The 13287-nt window shown below is 43.5% G+C and overlaps 1 long non-coding RNA gene across 1 annotated transcript; it reads right to left on the reverse strand.

Moving 5' to 3' along the window:
* Positions 1–2026: 2026 nt before the first annotated feature.
* Positions 2027–7360, reverse strand: LOC142476824 (uncharacterized). The gene is made up of 3 exons (XR_012791987.1): positions 7309–7360; positions 5756–5867; positions 2027–2129 (listed from the first exon to the last, which is right to left on the reverse strand). It is a non-coding gene; the product is annotated as an uncharacterized LOC142476824 (long non-coding RNA).
* Positions 7361–13287: the final 5927 nt, after the last annotated feature.

Genomic DNA, 13287 nt, shown 5'->3' on the forward strand with positions numbered 1-13287 from the left:
GTGTATTGTGGGGAGTATTAGTGTATGTATTATTTGTGGGTGACAGATGCTGTGGGTAGGCCAAGAGTACGGGCCAGACTAAGGTGGAGACTTTCTGTACTCTGCATACAGGACTCTACATGCACTGCAGAGGTGAAATTCCCCCAACTCCAATTTGCTACACTCTCCAAGAGAGAATATTGTGATCAGAGGTGGAAGATGAGCAGGGTCACTGCCCAGGGAGTAGCCTGTCAGGGGGCATGGAAATCTCTTTTGGTGCGTATGTTGCCACGTGGCATTGATTGACCGGTCAATTAGCACTGCTTCCTATCACAGTGACATGATCCGGTGCTGTGATCGGTTGCAGCGCTGACCAAGGTGTGTTAGTGCAGCAATTTACAGGGAGGGAACAGAGGTTGTGGGTGACAGATGCTGGGGGTAGGCCAAGAGTACGGGCCAGAGCAAGGTGGAGATATTCTGTACTCTGCATGCCCATCCTGCATGCCCAGGACTCTGCATGCATGCCAGTGGCTGTGGGGTGTGTGTGTGTAGGTATGCCAAGTGTCAGTGTGCATAAGTAAGTGTGCTGTGTGTGTAAGTAAGTTTGCCTGTGTGCAGGAGGTGTAGGGGGGTGGGGGGCGGGGGGCGGTTCAGCTGGAGGACTTTACCCAGCACAAAAGCACATAGATGCCTCTGATTATATCACCCCAAATGCTGATAATATCCTGCTGTAGATGCACTTTACAGAAGATGATACAGATGTCATCAGTGTTTGGTGGGTTCATTAAATCAATCCATCATATAATAGCCACACTGTGCATATGATGTACTGAATCAGTAACACCAATCACAGGAAGACATCTCCATGGTAGGGGTAGTGTTGAAGTTAACAAAATATGTCCAGCACTGTGGTGTGGAGCCCATACATAATAATTGTGCACATTACCAGAACAACATATTGTCAACTGCATGATCATTTTGCTGCTTGTAGTGTATACTCTTGTCCTGTGCAGTGTTGTAGTAGATCCGTCTCTTCGGTGTTCACTGCAATAAAAGTAAGACATTGCATTAATATTACAGAAGTTTGGGGGCTGAAATCCCACTATGCTAATGACAGTTTCCCTTTGCATAAGATTCTTGTGATTATATCTCAATGATGATCAATAACAACTACATCATAACACAGCTGCTCTATACAGAATATGTATTTGCCATCAATGGTCATGGAGGCAATATGTCACACAATGTACATATATAGCAAGGATTATTTCTTCCTCTGGTGTATTATGATGGGAGGGTGAGATTCTGCATTATCAGCATCAGTAAATCTGTAGGAAACTGAGTGATATTCTATTTTTTAATGCAATATTAGGGTAAAATAAAGCTTGCTGTATCTATAGCCATGCTCTACCCATGATGTGCTGAATCAATGACTGCAGAGCGATTTAGAGTGGTAAACATGACTTGAACTCATCTCTGAATAGAGGGTAGCACAGTAGTGCAGAGTAGAAGGTGAATGTATCTCAAATGGAAACCCTTAGCAGCTGTGTGGGGAGTAGACAGTACAGACTGACCAAGTAAATAGTAAAAAGTAGTAACTTCAACATTACTTGGTTTTGTTCTCCACTCCTGTTTTTCTGTTCTTTAAATCACTAATACTGATGCCATATGTAACCTGTACTGAGAGTTATATACTCTACTGGCCTAGATCAAATTAAATGATGCAAACAGGATCCCTCCCACTCAAGATTCATATGATTGCACCACCTCAACCTTTCATAGCAATAACATAGAACTGCAGCAGTGCGCTACTGCACATGTTCTTGTTATGAATGGTAGTAGATGTGGTCCTTGGGTCAGTACTTCATACTGTAGCCACACTCTATTCATGATGTATTGAATCAACAAAAATCTGCATGGTACAGATCACAGGAAGGGGTGGAGTAGAGGTGAATATGTCCAATGCGAAACCCTTAGCAGCCGGATTTTTTGGAGTCAATAAAACGACAAATACTAAATGAGAAATATACACATTGCTTATCTGTCTCTGTGTAGTCATTTTCCTCCTCTTCAACTGTCCTTCAATTTTCTATTTTGCAAGAAAATGAACACATGGCTTCAATATTCACTTCTGTTCTGCAGTCTTTCCTCTTGAAATAAAAAAGTTAAGCATTGCATTATTATTATTATAATTATTATTGACGATACATACAATGAACCTTGCTCCAAACCATGTGATACAAAGCAAATCCACCTCCCTCCCACAGCTGTGCTCCTTCTAGAGCTTCTACCACACAAGTTATTCATGTCAGTGAAACTGTACTGCAGTCCCGGTCTGCACACAATCTACTGAATCAATGACATCACACTGTGTCACACAATGTCATGCTAACGACAGGAAACAATCTTTGTATATATCTTTGTATATATAATAATAATAATGATAATAATAATAAAAAAAATAAGACAGGACAGACACTCCTACATTGCAATCAATAGAAAATAACTGGGACAGGCACTTCAAGGATGCATACGGTCCCGGATAAACTGTAGCTACCTATACACGTGTGCCTTGTCTCTAGACTCTGCATATATCTCTATTTATATACCACCCATTGTGTACTCAGCGCTTTACAAGAGAGACCAAAAAGTACAGGAAATTATTATACAATAAGTTCAACAAACAAAAACAGACAATAGGAAAGTAAATCCCTGTCCTGGGTAGTTTACAATCTAAGAGAAATGTAAGGAGACTTACAGAGAGACAACAGGTGGGGGAACAAGTGCAGTAGATGACAATGCTTGTCCTTAATGGTGGGTACTTGTAGTATAAAGCACTTCTTGGGAACAATAGTTAGTGACTGAATGAGTGACAGTAGCAACGAGTAAAAGCTATTGAAATGCTTCATTTAAGTTGTGAATTTTAAGGTTGATCTTAAATGTGGGTGGAAGAGGGTATGTTGGCATATACTGAGTGTGTGTGAGTTTCACAGGTAAATTGATGGGAAAGGGTTTCAGGCAAGAGAGCGAGTGCGCAGTAGAGGTGTAAGAAGTATAATGGAGACAGTTATTAGTAGAGCTTAGGAGACGAGGAAGGGCATAACGAGACCAAAGATGATATGTAGGAAGGAGCAGATGAATAGAGAATAGTGTTGGACTGGGTCCTCAACTATAAAAAAATGGGTAACGGGTACCCGGCCAAAATGAAAGGTTCTACCCGGTCGGGTACACGGTTTGGCACTTACCTTCCGGGTGGCAGTGACATCTAGGATCAGCAGCAGTCCTGTGACGGTGGCAGCATCTGTGGTGTCTTCAGCCGGCGGGGGAGCTGCAGGCTCACAGACACAGCTTACCTGCTTCGGTGCTGTGGAAGTGATTCCTGCAGCTCCCCCCGCCAGGTGAAGACACCTCTGATGCTGCCAACATCAGAGGACTGCTGCTGCTGATCCTAGATGTCTTAGGAAAGGTAAGTATAAAAGATTATTTCCAGCTGCCCTGACATTACCCGACGCCGGGTATTACCCGGCCAAGTCCACTTCTCAGTGGCCGGTTTCGAGTAATGTCCGGGTAGCTGGAAATGTGTCGGGTAACGCCGGGTACTCGGTACACCACTAATAGAGAACCTTAACAAAAAGGTAAGGAGGAGAACTTTGTAGGTGATCTGAAACTTGATGGGAAGCAAGGAGAGGGATTTAAGGAGGAGGAGGAGATGAGCAGATACTGTTGTGGGAGAAAGGGAAATTATTCAAGCAGCAGAGTTTTGGATAGATTGCAAATGAGAAAGTTGTGAAGCAGGGAGCCCTGTTAGCAGTATGTTAACCCATACGATAAGGGCATGCATTGGCGTTTTAGCAGTAGATTGACAGAGAAAAGGGCAAATCTTGGAAATATTACAGAGAAAGAATCGACAAACTTTAGCCAGTGTCGTGAATGAAGATGGAAAGGGAAGAGTCAAATGTTACTCCTAGGCAATGTGCTTTCATGACAGGATGATGGTAGTACTGTTTACTGCGATGGAGAAAGGTGATATTAGGCCAGATTTAGGGGGAAATATGAGGAGCTCAGTTTTAGACATTAGGTTTAAGGCAGAAGAGTGTCATCCATGGAGGATATAGCCAGGAGGCGACCCGAAACTAGGAACTAAATGGCAGGAGTGACGGTAGGGTGGATAGGTGTGTGTATCATCTGCATAGAGATGATATCAAGGGCCAAAATAGTTGATAAGGTCAACTAGTGATAGTATGTAGTGAGAGAGGTCCCAGAACAGAGTCCTGAGGTATACCAACAGACAAAACAACAGGAGACAAAGACACGTTAGCAACAGAGATGGAGAATGTGTGATGGAGAAGTATGATGAAAACCAGGATATAAGTTTGCTGCTGATACGAAGAAAGAGTTTAGAATATGAATGAGAAGAGTGATTGACAGTATCAAAAGCAGAAGAGAGATCAAGCAGGATTAGTAAGTAAAATGGACCTTGGGAATTTTCTTTATGTACATAATTGGTTACATTGGGAAAGGCAGATTGTGAAGGGCCCAGAGGAGCATGTGATTTAAGAATGTTGATCAAACGGGAGATCACAAGACGTTCTAGCAATTAGGAGGCAAATGGTAGGACGGATACAGGGCGATAGTTAGAAATTCACACAAGGTCAAGGTTATTTTTGAGAATAGGGGTGACCACTGCATGCTTAAAAGGAAGAGTTGAAAGAGCCAAAGGATATGGAGGAATTGAAGATGTGGGTGAGAGTGAGAATATAGGATTGAGAGGGCATGTGGTAGAGGGAGAAGAGAAGATCAGGTTCCAGCTTTGTGACAGGAGAAAAGGAGTCAAGAGTGCAATGAGATCTAGATAGAAAAAGAGAGAGGGGGAAGGGAGAGAACGAATCTACTTGTGGATGGCATCCACCTTGCCTCAAGTGAGCAAAGGCTTGAGGAGAAATAAAGGATGGATGTTAAGTGGGAGGAGAAAGTCAGTGGTGGGACTCAAATACATAGAAGACAGTGTGAATGAAATTGGAGTGTTGATGAGTGAGGAAAAAGTAGTGTTTGACCTTAAAAAAAGGAGCAGAGTTTTACAGAACAGGACAAAGGTTTAGTGTAGAAAATCAGACTGTGAGATTTCCTCCATAGGTGTTAAGAGCAGCAGTGTGATGTGATGAAGTGTGATGAGAGCGTGCTTGTGAATTAAACCAATGCATGGTTTAGGCTGCGTCTATAGTAAGCACACAACAGAAGGCAAAGTTAGCGCATGCCTGTCGCTCCAGCAATCCCCGCACTGAGGTCCGAGGCGACGGGGAGGCCCTGCATCGCTCGCACGCACTGTGGACGACCAAGCGTGTGCCCATGATAATCACGGCCTTAGAGGGATGAGTGTGTCAGAGCCTAGAAGGGGCATATAGATGATGGAGGAGGAGGGAGGAGGAGATGATAGCATTGTAAGAGTTAACAAGATAGTTAGTTTAAGCAGAAAGTGAGGAGAGGTTAGAGATAAGGGTAGATGTCAGAGGAGAGAGTTCAATTAAGCTGAGGTATCGAGTAGGACAGGGGTGAGGGGAATGAGAAGTGGTGGATGATGAGAGCAGAAGAGGTCATGTACAAATAGACCATGTTAGTCGTAGAGCAGACATTCCAGAGGGCACGTGAGAAGGGAAGAGTAAAGTGAGACAAGGAATGTGGATTACATTAGATGGGTTAATACGCTTAGCAGGGAGGTGGAGAGAGAGGCAAGAGGCAGAGGGTGGTGTAGGGGTAGAGGAAGAGATGTTGCATGTACCTTGTCAGAACATTAAAGAACGTCAATTCACACTGGTGCAGAGTTGATGATGAAATGCTGAATCCAGTTCACGTCCAATTCAATTTTAACAGAACTTTTTCATTCTTCATTACTGCAAAAAAAAAGTAAAAAACAATGCATTACTATTTTCAAAATGGATTGAATTCCCCCACCAATGACTATGTGTTACCAATATATCCCTCTCAGTCCCACTGCAGCACATACTGTACCAGTGTGAAAGTAAGAAGGTACACAGTACCGGTAAAACAATACGTGCCGGTACTATGCACCATATGAATTATAAGGGGATGTAAATCTCCCAGTCTCTCTCCATATCCGCAACAGAGCGGGCTCCGGTCAGTGGCATGGATGCCCATATATGGGTATGCTCATATTTGGGCATCCCATGTCACTGACCGGAGCCGGCTCTGAGTATAGGGATATATGCGGAGACGCAGAGATGCAAGGAAATGGGAGGAGGCACGGTGAGAAACAGGGAGAGACCACAGGAAGATAGAGGGCAACAACTTCCACAAGGTACTTGTATGGGTATAATTGTTTGTATTTTGTGCAGAGGGGGTAATTTCAGATAAAATACAATTCTCCACCCTCTACGAAACAATTCCACTTTGTTCAGTAAGCCAGAAAGTCTTGGTCCCATGTGGACTGAATTTAATGCAAATAAGGTCCTTAATACACAAGTAAAGAATAAAGTTACTTATTCTCTACTGTAAGAAGTGCCACATTGCCCACTATTTGGGTCCTGTGCCCAGATTGTGACCATGCATGGCAGAGGTGAGATTCCCCCAACTCCAATTTGCTACACTCTCCAAGAGAGATAATTGTGATCAGAGGTGGAACTAGGGGAGGGTGTGAGCAGGGTCACTGCCCAGGGAGTAACCTGACTGGGGGCACGGAAATCTCATTTAGTGCATATGTTGCGGCACTGCATTGATTGACCGGTCAATCTGCACTGCTGCCTGTCACAGTGACATCCTGATCGGGCACTGTGATCAGCTATAGCACTGACCCAGGTGAGATAGTTCAGCACTTTACAAGGAGGGAACAGATGTTGTGGGTGACAGATGCTGGAGGTAGGCCAAGACTGTTGGCCAGAGTAACGTGGAGACTTACTGCACTCTGCATGCCCATCCTCTCCCTGACATCAGGGGAAGGAAGTGGCCCTGGGGTGTGTGTAGGTATGCCAGATGTCAGTGTATGCATAAGTAAGTATGCCTGTGTAGTGGGAGGTGTAGGGGCGTTAAGCTGGAGGACTTAAAACAGGCACAAAAGCACATAGATACCTCTGATTATACCGCACCAAATGCTGATAATATCATGCTGTAGCTGCACTTTACAGAAGATGATGCAGATGTCATCATTGGTTGGTGGGTTCATTAAATCAATCCATCATATCATAACCACACTGTGCATATGATGTACTGAATCAGTAACACCAGGAAGACATCTCCATGTTAGGAGTAGAGTTGAAGTTAACAGAATATGTCCAGCACTGTGGTGTGTAGCCCATAAATAATAATTGTGCACATTACCAGAACAACATACTGTCAACTGCAAGATCATTTTGCTGCTTGTAGCATATGCTCATCCTGTACAGTGTTGTAGTAGATCCGTCTCTTCAGTGTTCACTGCAACAAAAGTAAGACATTGCATTAATATTACAGACGTTTGGGGGCTGAAATCTCACTTCGCTGCGGACAATTTCCCTTTGCATAAGATTCTTGTGATTATGTCAATGATGATCAATAACTGCATCATAACACAGCCGCTCTATACAGAAGATGTACTTGCTCTCATTGGTCATGGAGGTAATACGTCACACAATGTACAGATATAGCAAGGATTATTTCTCCCACTTGTGCATTATGGCATTATGATGGGAAATGTTGTGAGATTCTGCATTATCAGCATCACTGAATCTTTTGGAAATTAAGTGATATTCTATGTTTTAATGCAATATTATGGATGATCAGCCGGTAAAATAATAATAGCTTGCTGTATCTGTAGCCATGCTCTACCCATGATGTGCTGAACCAATGACTGCAGAGAGATTCAGAGTGGTAAACATGACTGGAACGCATCTCTGAATAATGGGCAGCAAAGCAGTGCAGAATAGGAGGTGAAAGTATTTAAAATGGAAGATCCTTAGCAGCTGTGTGGGGAGTAGACAGTACAGACTGACCAAGTAAATGGTAAAAGGAGTAACTTCAACATTACTTGGCTTTGTTCTCCACATTGAAGCTTTCCTCCTCTTTAAATCACTAATACTGATGCCATGTGTAACCTGTACTGAGAGTTATATAATCTACTGGCCTAGATGAAACCATATGATGCAAACAGGATCCATCCCACTCCAGATTCATAGAATTGAACCACCTCAACCTTTCATAACAATCACATAGAACTGCAGCTGTGCGCTACTGCACATGTTCTTGTTATGAATGGTAGTAGATGTGGTCCTTGGGTCTTTACTTCATACTGTAGCCACCCTCTACTCATGATGTATTGAATCAACGAAAACTTGCATGGTTCAGATCACAGGAAGGGGTAGAGTAGAGATGAAAATATTCAATGTGAAACCCGTAGCAGCCGGATTGTGTGGAGTCAATAAAACGACAAATACTAAATGGTAAATGAGAAATATACACATTGCTTATCTGTCTCTGTGTAGTAATTTTCCTTCTCTTCAACTGTCCTTCAAATTTTCTCTTTTGCAAGAAAAGGAACACGTGGCTTCAATATTCACTTCTGTTCTGCAGTCATCCCTCCTGAAATAAAAGTTAAGCATTGCATTGTTATTATGATAATACATACAATAAACCTTGCTCCAAACCATTTGATGCAAAGCAAATCCACCTCCCACCCACAGCTGTGCTCCTTCTAGAGCATGCATGTCAAACTCCAGTCCTCGAGGGTCCCAAACAGGCCAGGTTTTCAGTAGGGATATCCTGAAAACCTGGCCTGTTTGCTGCCCTCGAGGACTGGAGTTTGACATCCTTGTTCTTGAGCTTCTACCACGCAAGTCATCCATGTGAGTGACACTGTACTGCAGTCCTGGTCTGCACACAATCTACTGAATCAATGACATCACACTGTAAAGGCAATCTACAAGATGTATTAGTTGTCCACACTTCCGAAATGTTACTTTTATGTCCAAATCACTTATTCCCATGACCTGATATTTGTATTTGTTATTTATAGGATTGTCACAAAGTTGATGAGGTCACCAAATGATAGTATGTAGAGAGAAAGAGAGATCTCAGAACAGAGCCCTGATGTATACCCACAGACAGATCAATAGAAGACGAAGACATGTTAGCAACAGAGATGGAGAATGTGTGACAGGAAAGTTATGATGAAAACCAGGATAGAACTGTGTTACGGATACCAAGAGAGAGTTTAGAATATGAAGGAGGAGAGTGATTGAGAGCATCAAACGCAGCAGATAGATCAAGTAGGATTAGTAGGGAAAAGTGACCTTGGGAATTTGCTTTAAGCACAGTCTGTAGAACGAGCTGTACGAAAGGCAGGTTGTAAAGGATCCAGGAGGGAATGTGATTTAAGAATGTTGACATTCTAGCAATTAGGAGACAAACAGCAGGAGGGATACAGGGCGGTAGTTAGTAAGGCACATAGGGTGTAGGTTGTTTCTGAGAAAAGGGTGACCACTACAGGCTTAAAGTAAGAGGGTAAAGAGCCAGAGAATAGGGAGGAATTGAAGATGTGGGTGAGAGTGGGGACTAAGAGATGCAGTAAGGTGTGAGGGGATACGATCTAGAGGGCATGTGGTAGAGGGAGAAGAGAAGATGATTAGCTTCCAGCTCTGTAAGAGAAGAAAAGGAGTCAAATGCAGAAGGAGAATTAGGTAGAAGGAGAGAAGGGGGAAGGGACAGAAGGAATCTCCTTGTGGGTGGCATCCACCTTGCCTCTGAAGTAGTCAAATGCTTGAGGAGAAGTGAAGGAAGGATGGCAAGTGTGAGGAGAAGGTTAGTGGAGGGAGTCAAATACAGGGAAAAAAAGACAGCGTAAATTAAATTTGAGTGTTGATGAATGTGAAAAAAAAAGTAGTGTGGTTTGGCCCCAGAGAGCAGCTTTATACAGGACTGGAGACATTTTTACTGTAGAAAAATCAAATATCAATTGTGTGATTTCCTTCATAGGCATTAAGAACAGCGAGTGGAAGTGTGATGAACATGTTTGGGAATTTAGCCAAGGGTGTGGGCTAGAGGGACAAGTGTGTCAGAGCCTAGAGGGGGCATATAGATAGGAGGATAGCATTGTAAGAGTTAATAAGATTGTTAGTTTAAGCGGAAAGAGAGAGAGAGCAGAGAGGTTAGAGTAGATGTCAGAGGAGAGTTTAATTAAGCAGAGGCAAATCAGTGGGACAGGTAAGATGGGGTGAGGGGAATGACTGATTGTGAATGATGAGAGCAGAAGAGGTCATGTACAACTAGAGCCTTGTTAGTCAGAGAACGGACATTCCAGATGGCATAGGAGAAGGGAAGAGAAAAGTAAGGAAAGGAATGTGGATTACATTAGATAGGTTAACACTCTTAGCAGGGAGGCAGAGGCAGGGAGGCCCGATGTGTATATGAGCAGGTTCAAGATTATAAGAGATATCCCACACATCAGCAAACATAGAAGGAGACACAGAGATAGGTGTAGAGAGAGACAGAGATAGCTCTATGTAGAGAGAGAGGGACGTAGAGAGAATGAGACAGATAGGCGCAGAGAGAGGGGGCGCAGAGAGAGGAGGCGCCAAAAGAGGGGGCGCAGAGAGAGGGGGCACAGAGAATAGGATATTAAAGAGTGCTTTTCATTGAGCAGTGCAGAAATAGCTGCAATAGAGGTCTGTACAAATGGTGCAGTGTGTAGACACATGCAAAGGTAGGGGAAGGAAAGAGGAGAACATGTGGATAAAAGCAGGAGTGTGGAAGTTAGAGAAATTAGAAAAGTTTAACAGAGGAGTGAGGAAACAGCAAGCAGAAAGAACAAGAGAGAGGTTACATTGGGATGACGTTCTGTGGTAAAGAGAAAATGCTAGGAGAGAGCTTTCAAATATTAGAGGACATGAATTGAGGGAGCAAATGTATAAATCAAAACCTGAGGGGGAGGTATAGCACGAAAGCTTGCACAGCAGATTATAGTCTTAATGTTGCGTGTACCTGTCAGGGTATTCAAGAAGTTAAATTCTCACAAGTGCAGAGTTCATGATGAAATGCTGAATCTAGTCCCCCTCCAATTTAATTTTAATATAACTTTTCCATTCTTCATTACTGCAAAAAGCAAACAAAACAAAACCACATTGCATTACTATTTTCAAAATGGATTGAATGGCATATTCAACAGTGACTGTGTGATGCCAATATTCCCCACTCACTCGTAGTGAAGCACATATTGTACTAGTGTTGAAAGTAGGCCGGTAGAGTCAGGTACGCAGTACTGATAAAACAATAAGTGCCCGTCGTAAGTACCAGCTCCGCAACAGTGCGGGCATCACATTAGTGACGTGGATGAACATATATGGATAAGCCCATATTAAGGCATCACGTGACCAGAGCCGTCACTGACTGGGTATACGTAAAGACGCAGGGAGATGCAAGGAAAGGGAGGGAGAGAGACAGGGAGAAGATGTGAAACGGAGGAAGGCACGGATGGAGGGAGTTCTTCCGAGCTTCTGCGGGCCTCTCTCTTTCACTGGTGCATGCCGGGAGCTGGTCCCAACATCCACAAAGTGTGTGTGTATTATTGGTTGTATTTTATGGGGGTAGGAGGGTAGTGTGTATATTGTGTGTGTGGGAGTATTATATTGTGTGTAGAGGTGCAGAGGAGAGTACTAGATTGTGTATCTTGTGTAAGGGTGTTGTGTATATTGTGTTTGGAGCTATAATATTATTGGGGAGATTAGTATTGAGGAGGTATTATAGTGTGTATTGTGGGGAGTATTAGTGTGTGTATTGTTTGTGGGTGACAGATGCTGGGGGTATGCAGCAATCCCTGCACTGAGGTCCGAGGCGGCTCTGCATCGCTCGCACGCACTGTGGACGACCAAGCATGTGCCCATGATAATCATGGCCTTAGAGGGATGAGTGTGTCAGAGCCTAGAAGGGGTATATATATAATGGAGGAGGGAGGAGGAAGGAGGAGGAGGGAGGAGGAGATGATAGCATTGTAAAAGTTAACAAGATAGTTAGTTTAAGCAGAAAGTGAGGAGAGGTTAGAGATAAGGGTAGATGTCAGAGGAGAGAGTTCAATTAAGCTGAGGTATCGAGTAGGACAGGGGTGAGGGGAATGAGAGGTGGTGGATGATGAGAGCAGAAGAGGTCATGTACAAATAGACCTTGTTAGTCAGAGAGCAGTCATTCCAGAGGGCACGTGAGAAGTGAAGAGTAAAGTGAGACATGGAATGTGGATTACATTAGATGGGTTAATACGCTTAGCAGGGAGGTGGAGAGAGAGAGGCAAGAGGCAGAGAGTGGTGCAGGGGTTGAGGAAGAGATGTTGCATGTACCTTATCAGAACATTAAAGAACATCAATTCACACTGGTGCAGAGTTGATGATGAATCCAGTTCACCTCCAATTCAATTTTAACAGAAATGTTTCATTCTTCATTACTGAAAAAAAAGAAAAGTAAAAAACATTTCATTACTATTTTCAAAATGGATTGAATTCCCCCAACAATGACTATGTGTTACCAATATATCCCTCTCAGTCCCACTGCAGCATATACTGTACCAGTGTGAAAGTAGGAAGGTACACAGTACCGGTAAAACAATACGTGCCGGTACTATGCACCATATGAATTATAAGGGGATGTAAATCTCCCAGTCTCTCTCCATATCCGCAACAGAGCGGGCTCCGGTCAGTGGCATGGATGCCCATATATGGATATGCTCATATTTGTGCATCCCATGTCACTGACCGGAGCCGGCTCTGAGTATAGGGATATATGCGGAGACGCAGAGGTGCAAGGAAATGGGAGGAGGCATGGTGAGAAACAGGGAGAGACCACAGGAAGATAGAGGGCAACAACTTCCACAAGGTACTTGTATGGGTATAATTGTTTGTATTTTGTGCAGAGGGGGTAATTTCAGATAAAATACAATTCTCCACCCTCTACGAAACAATTCCACTTTGTTCAGTAAGCCAGAAAGTCTTGGTCCCATGTGGACTGAATTTAATGCAAATAAGGTCCTTAATACACAAGAATAAAGTTACTTATTCTCTACTGTAAGAAGTGCCACATTGCCCACTATTTGGGTCCTGTGCCCAGATTGTGACCATGCATGGCAGAGGTGAGATTCCCCCAACTCCAATTTGCTACACTCTCCAAGAGAGATAATTGTGATCAGAGGTGGAACTAGGGGAGGGTGTGAGCAGGGTCACTGCCCAGGGAGTAACCTGACTGGGGGCACGGAAATCTCATTTAGTGCATATGTTGCGGCACTGCATTGATTGACCGGTCAATCTGCACTGCTGCCTGTCACAGTGACATCCTGATCGGGCACTG

The sequence above is a fragment of the Ascaphus truei genome, unplaced genomic scaffold, assembly GCF_040206685.1.
Source record: "Ascaphus truei isolate aAscTru1 unplaced genomic scaffold, aAscTru1.hap1 HAP1_SCAFFOLD_1747, whole genome shotgun sequence".
NCBI lineage: Eukaryota > Metazoa > Chordata > Amphibia > Anura > Ascaphidae > Ascaphus > Ascaphus truei.